The following is a 10,000-nucleotide window of genomic DNA, read 5'->3' on the forward strand; positions in this document are numbered from 1 at the left end:
ATGCAGTGTTGGGACTGGTTTGTACTTGGTTGGAAGACTACCTAGGAATCCCAGGTTCTGTAGGTAATTTTATACTGCCATAACATTCTTTTCTATTACATTTTACATTTAATTTTTTCAACTTATCAATGAATTTACTTGAGTAAAGAAGTAAAAGATGTCTAAAGTTAATGTTTTTGAGCACCAACAGCCAAACCACAGTGGACATGCCCAATCTCGTCTGATCTTGGAAGCTATGCAGTGTTGGGCCTGGTTAGTACTTGGATGGGAGACCACCTAGGAATCCCGGGTGCTGTAGGTAATTTTATACTGCCATAACAGTCTATTACATTTTACATTTAATTTTTTCAACTTATCAATGAATTTACTTGAGGAAAGAAGTAAAAGAGGTCTAAAGTTAATGTCTTTGAGCACCTACAGCCAAACCACACTGGACATGCCCAATCTCATCTGATCTTGGAAGCTATGCAGTGTTTGGCCTGGTTTGTACTTGGATGGGAGACCACCTGGGAATACCAGGTGCTGTAGGTAATTTTATACTGCCATAACATTCTTTTCTAGAACATTTTACATTTAATTTTTTCAACTTATCAATGAATTTACTTGAGTTAAGAAGTAAAAGAGGTCTAAAGTTAATGTTTTTGAGCACCTACAGCCAAACCACACTGGACATGCCCAATCTCATCTGATCTTGGAAGCTATGCAGTGTTGGGCCTGGTTAGTACTTGGATGTGTGACCACCTGGGAATACCAGGTGCTGTAGGTAATTTTATACTGCCATAACATTCTTTTCTATTACATTTTACATTTAATTTTTTCAACTTATTAATGAATTTACTTGAGTTAAGAAGTAATAGAGGTCTAAAGTTAACGCTTTTGCGCACCTACAGCCAAACCACACTGGACATGCCCAATCTTGTCTGATCTTGGAAGTTATGCAGTGTTGGGCCTGGTTAGTACTTGGATGGGAGACCACCTGCGAATACCAGTAGTTGTAGGTAATTTTATACTGCCATAACATTCTTTTCTATTATATTTTACATTTAATTTTACAACTTATCATTGAATTTACTTGAGTTAAGAAGTAAAAGAGGTCTAAAGTTAATGTTTTTGAGCACCTACAGCCAAACCACACTGGACATGCCCAATCTCGTCTGATCTTGGAAGCTATGCAGTGTTGGGCCTGGTTAGTACTTGGATGGGAGACCACCTGGGAATACCAGGTGCTGTAGGTAATTTTATACTGCCATAACATTCTTTTCTATTACATTTTACATTTAATTTTTTCAACTTATCAATGAATTTACTTGTGTTAAGAAGTAATAGTGGTATAAATTTAATGCTTTTGGGCACCTACAGCCAAACCACACTGGACATGCCCAATCTCGTCTGATCTTGGAAACTATGCAGTGTTGGGCCTGGTTAGTACTTGGATGTGTGACCACCTGGGAATACCAGGTGCTGTAGGTAATTTTATACTGCCATAACATTCTTTTCTATTACATTTTACATTTAATTTTTTCAACTTATTAATGAATTTACTTGAGTTAAGAAGTAATAGAGGTCTAAAGTTAACGCTTTTGTGCACCTACAGCCAAACCACACTGGACATGCCCAATCTTGTCTGATCTTGGAAGCTATGCAGTGTTGGGCCTGGTTAGTACTTGGATGGGAGACCACCTGCGAATACCAGGAGTTGTAGGTAATTTTATACTGCCATAACATTCTTTTCTATTATATTTTACATTTAATTTTACAACTTATCATTGAATTTACTTGAGTTAAGAAGTAAAAGAGGTCTAAAGTTAATGTTTTTGAGCACCTACAGCCAAACCACACTGGACATGCCCAATCTCGTCTGATCTTGGAAGCTATGCAGTGTTGGGCCTGGTTAGTACTTGGATGGGAGACAACCTGGGAATACCAGGTGCTGTAGGTAATTTTATACTGCCATAACATTCTTTTCTATTACATTTTACATTTAATTTTTTCAACTTATCAATGAATTTACTTGTGTTAAGAAGTAATAGCGGTATAAATTTAATGCTTTTGGGCACCTACAGCCAAACCACACTGGACATGCCCAATCTCGTCTGATCTTGGAAACTATGCAGTGTTGGGCCTGGTTAGTACTTGGATGGGAGACCACCTGGGAATACCAGGTGCTGTAGGTAATTTTATACTGCCATAACATTCTTTTCTATTACATTTTACATTTAATTTTTTCAACTTATCAATGAATTTACTTGAGTAAAGAAGTAAAAGAGGTCTAAAGTTAATGTCTTTGAGCACATACAGCCAAACCACACTGGACATGCCCAATCTCGTCTGATATTGGAAGCTATGCAGTGTTGGGCCTGGATAGTACTTGGATGGGAGACCACCTAGGAATCCCTGGTGCTGTAGGTAATTTTATATAGCAATAACATTCTTTTCTATTACATTTTACATTAAATTTTTTCAACTTATCAATGAATTTACTTGAGTTAAGAAGTAATAGCGGTATAAATTTAATGCTTTTGGGCACCTACAGCCAAACCACACTGGACATGCCCAATCTCGTCTGATCTTGGAAACTATGCAGTGTTGGGTCTGGTTAGTACTTGGATGGGAGACCACCTGGGAATACCAGGTGCTGTAGGTAATTTTATACTGCCATAACATTCTTTTCTATTACATTTTACATTTAATTTTTTCAACTTATCAATGAATTTACTTGAGTTAAGAAGTAAAAGAGGTCTAAAGTTAATGGTTTTGAGCACCTACAGCCAAACCACACTGGACATGCCCAATCTCGTCTGATCTTGGAAGCTATGCAGTGTTGGGCCTGGTTAGTACTTGGATGGGAGACCACCTGGGAATACCAGGTGCTGTAGGTAATTTTATACTGCAATAACATTCTTTTCTATTACATTTTACATTTCATTTTTCAACTTATCATTGAATTTACTTGAGTTAAGAAGTAAAAGAGGTCTAAAGTTAATGTTTTTGAGCACCTACAGCCAAACCACACTGGACATGCCCAATCTCGTCTGAACTTGGAAGCTATTCAGTGTTGGGCGTGGTTAGTACTTGGATGGGAGACCACCAGGGATTACCAGGTGCTGTAGGTAATTTTATACTGCCATAACATTCTTTTCTATTACATTTTAAATTTAATTTTTTCAACTTATCAATGAATTTACTTGAGTTAAGAAGTAATAGAGGTCTAAAGTTAATGTTTTTGAGCACCTACAGCCAAACCACACTTGACATACCCAATCTCGTCTGATCTTGGAAGCTATGCAGTGTTGGGCCTGGTTAGTACTTGGATGGGAGACCACCTGGGAATACCAGGTACTGTAGGTAATTTTATGCAGCCATAACATTCTTTTCTATAACATTTTACATTTAATTTTTTCAACTTATCAATGAATTTACATGAGTTAAGAAGTAAAAGAGGTCTAAAGTTAATGTTTTTGAGCACCTACAGCCAAACCACACTGGACATGCCCAATCTCGTCTGATCTTGGAAGCTATGCAGTGTTGGACCTGTTTAGTACTTGGATAGGAGACCACCTAGTTATCCCAGGTGCTGTAGGTAATTTTATACTGCCATAACATTCTTTTCTATTACATTTTAAATTAAATTTTTTCAACTTATCAATGAATTTACTTGAGTTAAGAAGTAAAAGAGGTCTAAAGTTAATGTTTTTGAGCACCTACAGCCAAACCACACTGGACATGCCCAATCTCGTCTGATCTTGGAAGCTATGCAGTGTTGGGCCTGGTTAGTACTTGGATGGGTGACCACCTGGGAATACCAGGAGCTGTAGGTAATTTTATACTGCCATAATATTCTTTTCTATTACATTTTACATGTAATTTTTCTACTTATCATTGCATTTACTTGAGTTAAGAAGTAAAAGAGGTCTAAAGTTAATACTTTTGAGCACCTACAGCCAATCCACACTGGACATGCCCCATCTCGTCTTATCTTGGTAGCTATGCAGTGTTGGGCATGGTCAGTACTTGGATGGGAGACCACCTGGGGAAACCAGCTGCAGTAGGTAATTTTATACTGCCATAACATTCTTTTCTATTACATTTTACATTTAATTTTTTCAACTTATCAATGAATTTACTTGAGTTAAGAAGTAATAGAGGTCTAAAGTTAATGTTTTTGAGCACCTACAGCCAAACCACACTGGACATACCCAATCTCATCTGATCTTGGAAGCTATGCAGTGTTGGGACTGGTTTGTACTTGGATGGGAGACCACCTGGCAATACCAGGTGCTGTAGGTAATTTTATACTGCCATAACAGTCTATTACATTTTACATTTAATTTTTTCAACTTATCAATGAATTTACTTGAGTAAAGAAGTAAAAGAGGTCTAAAGTTAATGTCTCTGAGCACCTACAGCCAAACCACACTGGACATGCCCAAACTCGTCTGATATTGGAAGCTATGCAGTGTTGGGCCTGGATAGTACTTGGATGGGAGACCACCTAGGAATCCCTGGTGCTGTAGGTAATTTTATATAGCCATAACATTCTTTTCTATTACATTTTACATTACATTTTTTCAACTTATCAATTAATTTACTTGAGTTAAGAAGTAAAAGAGGTCTAAATTTAATGTTTTTGAGCGCCTGTAGCCAAACCACACTGGACATGCCCAATCTCGTCTGATCTTGGAAATTATGCAGTGTTGGGCCTGGTTAGTACTTGAATGGGAGACCACCTGGGAATATCAGGTGCTGTAGGTAATTTTATACTGCCATAACATTCTTTTCTATTAAATTTTACATTTAATTTTTTCAACTTGTCAATGAATTTACTTGAGTTAAGAAGTTAAAGATGTCTAAAGTTAATGTTTTTGAGCACCTACAGTCAAACCACACTGGACATGCCCAATCTCGTCTGATCTTGGAAGCTCTGCAGTGTTTGGCCTGGTTTGTACTTGGATGGGAGACCACCTGGGAATACCAGGTGCTGTAGGTAATTTTATACTGCCATAACATTCTTTTCTATTACATTTTACATTTAATTTTTTCAACTTATCAATGAATTTACTTGTGTTAAGAAGTAATAGCGGTATAAATTTAATGCTTTTGGGCACCTACAGCCAAACCACACTGGACATGCCCAATCTCGTCTGATCTTGGAAACTATGCAGTGTTGGGCCTGGTTAGTACTTGGATGTGTGACCACCTGGGAATACCAGGTGCTGTAGGTAATTTTATACTGCCATAACATTCTTTTCTATTACATTTTACATTTAATTTTTTCAACTTATTAATGAATTTACTTGAGTTAAGAAGTAATAGAGGTCTAAAGTTAACGCTTTTGTGCACCTACAGCCAAACCACACTGGACATGCCCAATCTTGTCTGATCTTGGAAGCTATGCAGTGTTGGGCCTGGTTAGTACTTGGATGGGAGACAACCTGGGAATACCAGGTGCTGTAGGTAATTTTATACTGCCATAACATTCTTTTCTATTACATTTTACATTTAATTTTTTCAACTTATCAATGAATTTACTTGTGTTAAGAAGTAATAGCGGTATAAATTTAATGCTTTTGGGCACCTACAGCCAAACCACACTGGACATGCCCAATCTCGTCTGATCTTGGAAACTATGCAGTGTTGGGCCTGGTTAGTACTTGGATGGGAGACCACCTGGGAATACCAGGTGCTGTAGGTAATTTTATACTGCCATAACATTCTTTTCTATTACATTTTACATTTAATTTTTTCAACTTATCAATGAATTTACTTGAGTAAAGAAGTAAAAGAGGTCTAAAGTTAATGTCTTTGAGCACATACAGCCAAACCACACTGGACATGCCCAATCTCGTCTGATATTGGAAGCTATGCAGTGTTGGGCCTGGATAGTACTTGGATGGGAGACCACCTAGGAATCCCTGGTGCTGTAGGTAATTTTATATAGCAATAACATTCTTTTCTATTACATTTTACATTAAATTTTTTCAACTTATCAATGAATTTACTTGAGTTAAGAAGTAATAGCGGTATAAATTTAATGCTTTTGGGCACCTACAGCCAAACCACACTGGACATGCCCAATCTCGTCTGATCTTGGAAACTATGCAGTGTTGGGCCTGGTTAGTACTTGGATGGGAGACCACCTGGGAATACCAGGTGCTGTAGGTAATTTTATACTGCCATAACATTCTTTTCTATTACATTTTACATTTAATTTTTTCAACTTATCAATGAATTTACTTGAGTTAAGAAGTAAAAGAGGTCTAAAGTTAATGGTTTTGAGCACCTACAGCCAAACCACACTGGACATGCCCAATCTCGTCTGATCTTGGAAGCTATGCAGTGTTGGGCCTGGTTAGTACTTGGATGGGAGACCACCTGGGAATACCAGGTGCTGTAGGTAATTTTATACTGCAATAACATTCTTTTCTATTACATTTTACATTTCTTTTTTCAACTTATCATTGAATTTACTTGAGTTAAGAAGTAAAAGAGGTCTAAAGTTAATGTTTTTGAGCACCTACAGCCAAACCACACTGGACATGCCCAATCTCGTCTGAACTTGGAAGCTATTCAGTGTTGGGCGTGGTTAGTACTTGGATGGGAGACCACCAGGGATTACCAGGTGCTGTAGGTAATTTTATACTGCCATAACATTCTTTTCTATTACATTTTAAATTTAATTTTTTCAACTTATCAATGAATTTACTTGAGTTAAGAAGTAATAGAGGTCTAAAGTTAATGTTTTTGAGCACCTACAGCCAAACCACACTTGACATACCCAATCTCGTCTGATCTTGGCAGCTATGCAGTGTTGGGCCTGGTTAGTACTTGGATGGGAGACCACCTGGGAATACCAGGTACTGTAGGTAATTTTATGCAGCCATAACATTCTTTTCTATAACATTTTACATTTAATTTTTTCAACTTATCAATGAATTTACATGAGTTAAGAAGTAAAAGAGGTCTAAAGTTAATGTTTTTGAGCACCTACAGCCAAACCACACTGGACATGCCCAATCTCGTCTGATCTTGGAAGCTATGCAGTGTTGGACCTGTTTAGTACTTGGATAGGAGACCACCTAGTTATCCCAGGTGCTGTAGGTAATTTTATACTGCCATAACATTCTTTTCTATTACATTTTAAATTAAATTTTTTCAACTTATCAATGAATTTACTTGAGTTAAGAAGTAAAAGAGGTCTAAAGTTAATGTTTTTGAGCACCTACAGCCAAACCACACTGGACATGCCCAATCTCGTCTGATCTTGGAAGCTATGCAGTGTTGGGCCTGGTTAGTACTTGGATGGGTGACCACCTGGGAATACCAGGAGCTGTAGGTAATTTTATACTGCCATAATATTCTTTTCTATTACATTTTACATGTAATTTTTCTACTTATCATTGCATTTACTTGAGTTTAGAAGTAAAAGAGGTCTAAAGTTAATACTTTTGAGCACCTACAGCCAATCCACACTGGACATGCCCCATCTCGTCTTATCTTGGTAGCTATGCAGTGTTGGGCATGGTCAGTACTTGGATGGGAGACCACCTGGGGAAACCAGCTGCAGTAGGTAATTTTATACTGCCATAACATTCTTTTCTATTACATTTTACATTTAATTTTTTCAACTTATCAATGAATTTACTTGAGTTAAGAAGTAAAAGAGGTCTAAAGTTAATGTTTTTGAGCACCTACAGCCAAACCACACTGGACATGCCCAATCTCGTCTGATCTTGGAAGCTCTGCAGTGTTTGGCCTGGTTTGTACTTGGATGGGAGACCACCTGGGAATACCAGGTGCTGTAGGTATTTTTATACTGCCATAACATTCTTTTCTAGAACATTTTACATTTAATTTTTTCAACTTATCAATAAATTTACTTGAGTTAAGAAGTAAAAGAGGTCTAAAGTTAATGTTTTTGAGCACCTACAGCCAAACCACACTGGACATGCCCAATCTCATCTGATCTTGGAAGCTATGCAGTGTTGGGCCTGGTTAGTACTTGGATGGGAGACCACCTGGCAATACCAGGTGCTGTAGTTAATTTTATACTTCCATAACATTCTTTTCTATTACATTTTACATTTAATTTTTTCAACTTATCAATGAATTTACTTGAGTTAAGAAGTAATAGAGGTCTAAAGTTAATGCTTTTGCGCACCTACAGCCAAACCACACTGGACATGCCCAATCTTGTCTGATCTTGGAAGCTATGCAGTGTTGGGCCTGGTTAGTACTTGGATGGGAGACCACCTGGGAATACCATGAGCTGTAGGTAATTTTATACTGCCATAACATTCTTTTCTATTATATTTTATATTTAATTTTACAACTTATCATTGAATTTACTTGAGTTAAGAAGTAATAGAGGTCTAAAGTTAATGTTTTTGAGCACCTACAGCCAAACCACACTGGACATGCCCAATCTCGTCTGATCTTGGAAGCTATGCAGTGTTGGGCCTGATTAGCACTTGGATTGGAGACCACCTGGGAATACCAGGAGCTGTAGGTAATTTTATACTGCCATAACATTCTTTTCTATTACATTTTACATTTAATTTTTTCAACTTATCAATGAATTTACTTGAGTTAAGAAGTAATAGAGGTCTAAAGTTAATGCTTTTGAGCACCTACAGCCAAACCACACTGGACATGCCCAATCTTGTCTGATCTTGGAAGCTATGCAGTGTTGGGCCTGGTTAGTACTTGGATTGGAGACCACCTGGGAATACCAGGTGCTGTAGGTAATTTTATACTGCCATAACATTCTTTTCTATTATATTTTACATTTAATTTTACAACTTATCATTGAATTTACTTGAGTTAAGAAGTAAAAGAGGTCTAAAGTTAATGCTTTTGGGCACCTACAGCCAAACCACACTGGACATGCCCAATCTCGTCTGATCTTGGAAACTATGCAGTGTTGGGCCTGGTTAGTACTTGGATGGGAGACCACCTGGGAATACCAGGTGCTGTAGGTAATTTTATACTGCCATAACATTCTTTTCTATTACATTTTACTTTTATTTTTTTCAACTTATCTATGAATTTACTTGAGTTAAGAAGTAAAAGAGGTCTAAAGATAATAGTTATGAGCATCTACACCCAAACCACACTGGACATGCCCAGTCTCGTCTGATCTTGGAAGCTATGCAGTGTTGGGCCTGGTTAGTACTTGGATGGGAGACCACCTGGGAATACCAGGTGCTGTAGGTAATTTTATACTGCCATAACATTCTTTTCTATTACATTTTACATTTCATTTTTCAACTTATCATTGAATTTACTTGAGTTAAGAAGTAAAAGAGGTCTAAAGTTAATATTTTTGAGCACCTACAGCCAAACCACACTGGACATGCCCAATCTCGTCTGAACTTGGAAGCTATGCAGTGTTGGGCCTGGTTAGTACTTGGATGGGAGACCACCAGGGATTACCAGGTGCTGTAGGTAAGTTTATACTGCCATAACATTCTTTTCTATTACATTTTAAATTTAATTTGTTCAACTTATCAATGAATTTACTTGAGTTAAGAAGTAATAGAGGTCTAAAGTTAATGTTTTTGAGCACCTACAGCCAAACCACACTGGACATGCCCAATCTCGTCTGATCTTGGAAGCTATGCAGTGTTGGGCCTGGTTAGTACTTGGATGGGAGACCACCTGGCAATACCAGGTGCTGTAGTTAATTTTATACTTCCATAACATTCTTTTCTATTACATTTTACATTTAATTTTTTCAACTTATCAATGAATTTACTTGAGTTAAGAAGTAATAGAGGTCTAAAGTTAATGCTTTTGCGCACCTACAGCCAAACCACACTGGACATGCCCAATCTTGTCTGATCTTGGAAGCTATGCAGTGTTGGGCCTGGTTAGTACTTGGATGGGAGACCACCTGGGAATACCATGAGCTGTAGGTAATTTTATACTGCCATAACATTCTTTTCTATTATATTTTACATTTAATTTTACAACTTATCATTGAATTTACTTGAGTTAAGAA

General features: G+C 37.4%; 7 non-coding genes and 34 pseudogenes across 7 annotated transcripts; all 41 read left to right on the plus strand.

The window, feature by feature from the left end:
- LOC148485552 (5S ribosomal RNA) overlaps nucleotides 1-66 on the plus strand; it is a 119-nt pseudogene extending 53 nt beyond the window's left edge.
- A 116-nt stretch (nucleotides 67-182) lies between these two features.
- LOC148485553 (5S ribosomal RNA) lies at nucleotides 183-301 on the plus strand (annotated as a pseudogene).
- A 111-nt stretch (nucleotides 302-412) lies between these two features.
- Nucleotides 413-531, plus strand: LOC148485554 (5S ribosomal RNA; annotated as a pseudogene).
- A 116-nt stretch (nucleotides 532-647) lies between these two features.
- Nucleotides 648-766, plus strand: LOC148485555 (5S ribosomal RNA; annotated as a pseudogene).
- A 116-nt stretch (nucleotides 767-882) lies between these two features.
- Nucleotides 883-1,001, plus strand: LOC148485556 (5S ribosomal RNA; annotated as a pseudogene).
- A 115-nt stretch (nucleotides 1,002-1,116) lies between these two features.
- On the plus strand, nucleotides 1,117-1,235 carry LOC148485557 (5S ribosomal RNA). Its single transcript, XR_015871769.1, has one exon. It is a non-coding gene; the product is annotated as a 5S ribosomal RNA (ribosomal RNA).
- A 116-nt stretch (nucleotides 1,236-1,351) lies between these two features.
- Nucleotides 1,352-1,470, plus strand: LOC148485558 (5S ribosomal RNA; annotated as a pseudogene).
- Nucleotides 1,471-1,586: 116 nt separating this feature from the next.
- LOC148485559 (5S ribosomal RNA) lies at nucleotides 1,587-1,705 on the plus strand (annotated as a pseudogene).
- A 115-nt stretch (nucleotides 1,706-1,820) lies between these two features.
- Nucleotides 1,821-1,939, plus strand: LOC148485560 (5S ribosomal RNA; annotated as a pseudogene).
- A 116-nt stretch (nucleotides 1,940-2,055) lies between these two features.
- Nucleotides 2,056-2,174, plus strand: LOC148485561 (5S ribosomal RNA). The gene has a single exon (XR_015871546.1). It is a non-coding gene; the product is annotated as a 5S ribosomal RNA (ribosomal RNA).
- Nucleotides 2,175-2,290: 116 nt separating this feature from the next.
- LOC148485562 (5S ribosomal RNA) lies at nucleotides 2,291-2,409 on the plus strand (annotated as a pseudogene).
- Nucleotides 2,410-2,525: 116 nt separating this feature from the next.
- LOC148485563 (5S ribosomal RNA) lies at nucleotides 2,526-2,644 on the plus strand (annotated as a pseudogene).
- A 116-nt stretch (nucleotides 2,645-2,760) lies between these two features.
- On the plus strand, nucleotides 2,761-2,879 carry LOC148485564 (5S ribosomal RNA). Its single transcript, XR_015871772.1, has one exon. It is a non-coding gene; the product is annotated as a 5S ribosomal RNA (ribosomal RNA).
- A 115-nt stretch (nucleotides 2,880-2,994) lies between these two features.
- On the plus strand, nucleotides 2,995-3,113 carry LOC148485565 (5S ribosomal RNA; annotated as a pseudogene).
- A 116-nt stretch (nucleotides 3,114-3,229) lies between these two features.
- On the plus strand, nucleotides 3,230-3,348 carry LOC148485566 (5S ribosomal RNA; annotated as a pseudogene).
- A 116-nt stretch (nucleotides 3,349-3,464) lies between these two features.
- On the plus strand, nucleotides 3,465-3,583 carry LOC148485567 (5S ribosomal RNA; annotated as a pseudogene).
- A 116-nt stretch (nucleotides 3,584-3,699) lies between these two features.
- On the plus strand, nucleotides 3,700-3,818 carry LOC148485568 (5S ribosomal RNA; annotated as a pseudogene).
- A 350-nt stretch (nucleotides 3,819-4,168) lies between these two features.
- LOC148485569 (5S ribosomal RNA) lies at nucleotides 4,169-4,287 on the plus strand (annotated as a pseudogene).
- A 111-nt stretch (nucleotides 4,288-4,398) lies between these two features.
- LOC148485570 (5S ribosomal RNA) lies at nucleotides 4,399-4,517 on the plus strand (annotated as a pseudogene).
- A 116-nt stretch (nucleotides 4,518-4,633) lies between these two features.
- Nucleotides 4,634-4,752, plus strand: LOC148485571 (5S ribosomal RNA; annotated as a pseudogene).
- A 116-nt stretch (nucleotides 4,753-4,868) lies between these two features.
- On the plus strand, nucleotides 4,869-4,987 carry LOC148485572 (5S ribosomal RNA; annotated as a pseudogene).
- Nucleotides 4,988-5,103: 116 nt separating this feature from the next.
- On the plus strand, nucleotides 5,104-5,222 carry LOC148485573 (5S ribosomal RNA; annotated as a pseudogene).
- A 116-nt stretch (nucleotides 5,223-5,338) lies between these two features.
- Nucleotides 5,339-5,457, plus strand: LOC148485574 (5S ribosomal RNA; annotated as a pseudogene).
- A 116-nt stretch (nucleotides 5,458-5,573) lies between these two features.
- LOC148485575 (5S ribosomal RNA) lies at nucleotides 5,574-5,692 on the plus strand. Its single transcript, XR_015871548.1, has one exon. It is a non-coding gene; the product is annotated as a 5S ribosomal RNA (ribosomal RNA).
- A 116-nt stretch (nucleotides 5,693-5,808) lies between these two features.
- On the plus strand, nucleotides 5,809-5,927 carry LOC148485576 (5S ribosomal RNA; annotated as a pseudogene).
- A 116-nt stretch (nucleotides 5,928-6,043) lies between these two features.
- On the plus strand, nucleotides 6,044-6,162 carry LOC148485577 (5S ribosomal RNA). The gene has a single exon (XR_015871549.1). It is a non-coding gene; the product is annotated as a 5S ribosomal RNA (ribosomal RNA).
- A 116-nt stretch (nucleotides 6,163-6,278) lies between these two features.
- On the plus strand, nucleotides 6,279-6,397 carry LOC148485578 (5S ribosomal RNA). Its single transcript, XR_015871773.1, has one exon. It is a non-coding gene; the product is annotated as a 5S ribosomal RNA (ribosomal RNA).
- A 115-nt stretch (nucleotides 6,398-6,512) lies between these two features.
- Nucleotides 6,513-6,631, plus strand: LOC148485579 (5S ribosomal RNA; annotated as a pseudogene).
- A 116-nt stretch (nucleotides 6,632-6,747) lies between these two features.
- Nucleotides 6,748-6,866, plus strand: LOC148485580 (5S ribosomal RNA; annotated as a pseudogene).
- Nucleotides 6,867-6,982: 116 nt separating this feature from the next.
- Nucleotides 6,983-7,101, plus strand: LOC148485581 (5S ribosomal RNA; annotated as a pseudogene).
- Nucleotides 7,102-7,217: 116 nt separating this feature from the next.
- LOC148485582 (5S ribosomal RNA) lies at nucleotides 7,218-7,336 on the plus strand (annotated as a pseudogene).
- A 350-nt stretch (nucleotides 7,337-7,686) lies between these two features.
- On the plus strand, nucleotides 7,687-7,805 carry LOC148485583 (5S ribosomal RNA; annotated as a pseudogene).
- Nucleotides 7,806-7,921: 116 nt separating this feature from the next.
- On the plus strand, nucleotides 7,922-8,040 carry LOC148485584 (5S ribosomal RNA; annotated as a pseudogene).
- A 116-nt stretch (nucleotides 8,041-8,156) lies between these two features.
- LOC148485585 (5S ribosomal RNA) lies at nucleotides 8,157-8,275 on the plus strand (annotated as a pseudogene).
- Nucleotides 8,276-8,390: 115 nt separating this feature from the next.
- Nucleotides 8,391-8,509, plus strand: LOC148485586 (5S ribosomal RNA; annotated as a pseudogene).
- Nucleotides 8,510-8,625: 116 nt separating this feature from the next.
- Nucleotides 8,626-8,744, plus strand: LOC148485587 (5S ribosomal RNA; annotated as a pseudogene).
- Nucleotides 8,745-8,859: 115 nt separating this feature from the next.
- LOC148485588 (5S ribosomal RNA) lies at nucleotides 8,860-8,978 on the plus strand. Its single transcript, XR_015871550.1, has one exon. It is a non-coding gene; the product is annotated as a 5S ribosomal RNA (ribosomal RNA).
- Nucleotides 8,979-9,094: 116 nt separating this feature from the next.
- Nucleotides 9,095-9,213, plus strand: LOC148485589 (5S ribosomal RNA; annotated as a pseudogene).
- Nucleotides 9,214-9,328: 115 nt separating this feature from the next.
- LOC148485590 (5S ribosomal RNA) lies at nucleotides 9,329-9,447 on the plus strand (annotated as a pseudogene).
- Nucleotides 9,448-9,563: 116 nt separating this feature from the next.
- LOC148485591 (5S ribosomal RNA) lies at nucleotides 9,564-9,682 on the plus strand (annotated as a pseudogene).
- Nucleotides 9,683-9,798: 116 nt separating this feature from the next.
- Nucleotides 9,799-9,917, plus strand: LOC148485592 (5S ribosomal RNA; annotated as a pseudogene).
- The last annotated feature ends 83 nt before the right edge of the window (nucleotides 9,918-10,000 follow it).

This window comes from Taudactylus pleione, unplaced genomic scaffold (assembly GCF_031769625.1).
Source record: "Taudactylus pleione unplaced genomic scaffold, aTauple2 ptg000550l, whole genome shotgun sequence".
Taxonomy (NCBI): Eukaryota; Metazoa; Chordata; class Amphibia; order Anura; family Myobatrachidae; genus Taudactylus; species Taudactylus pleione.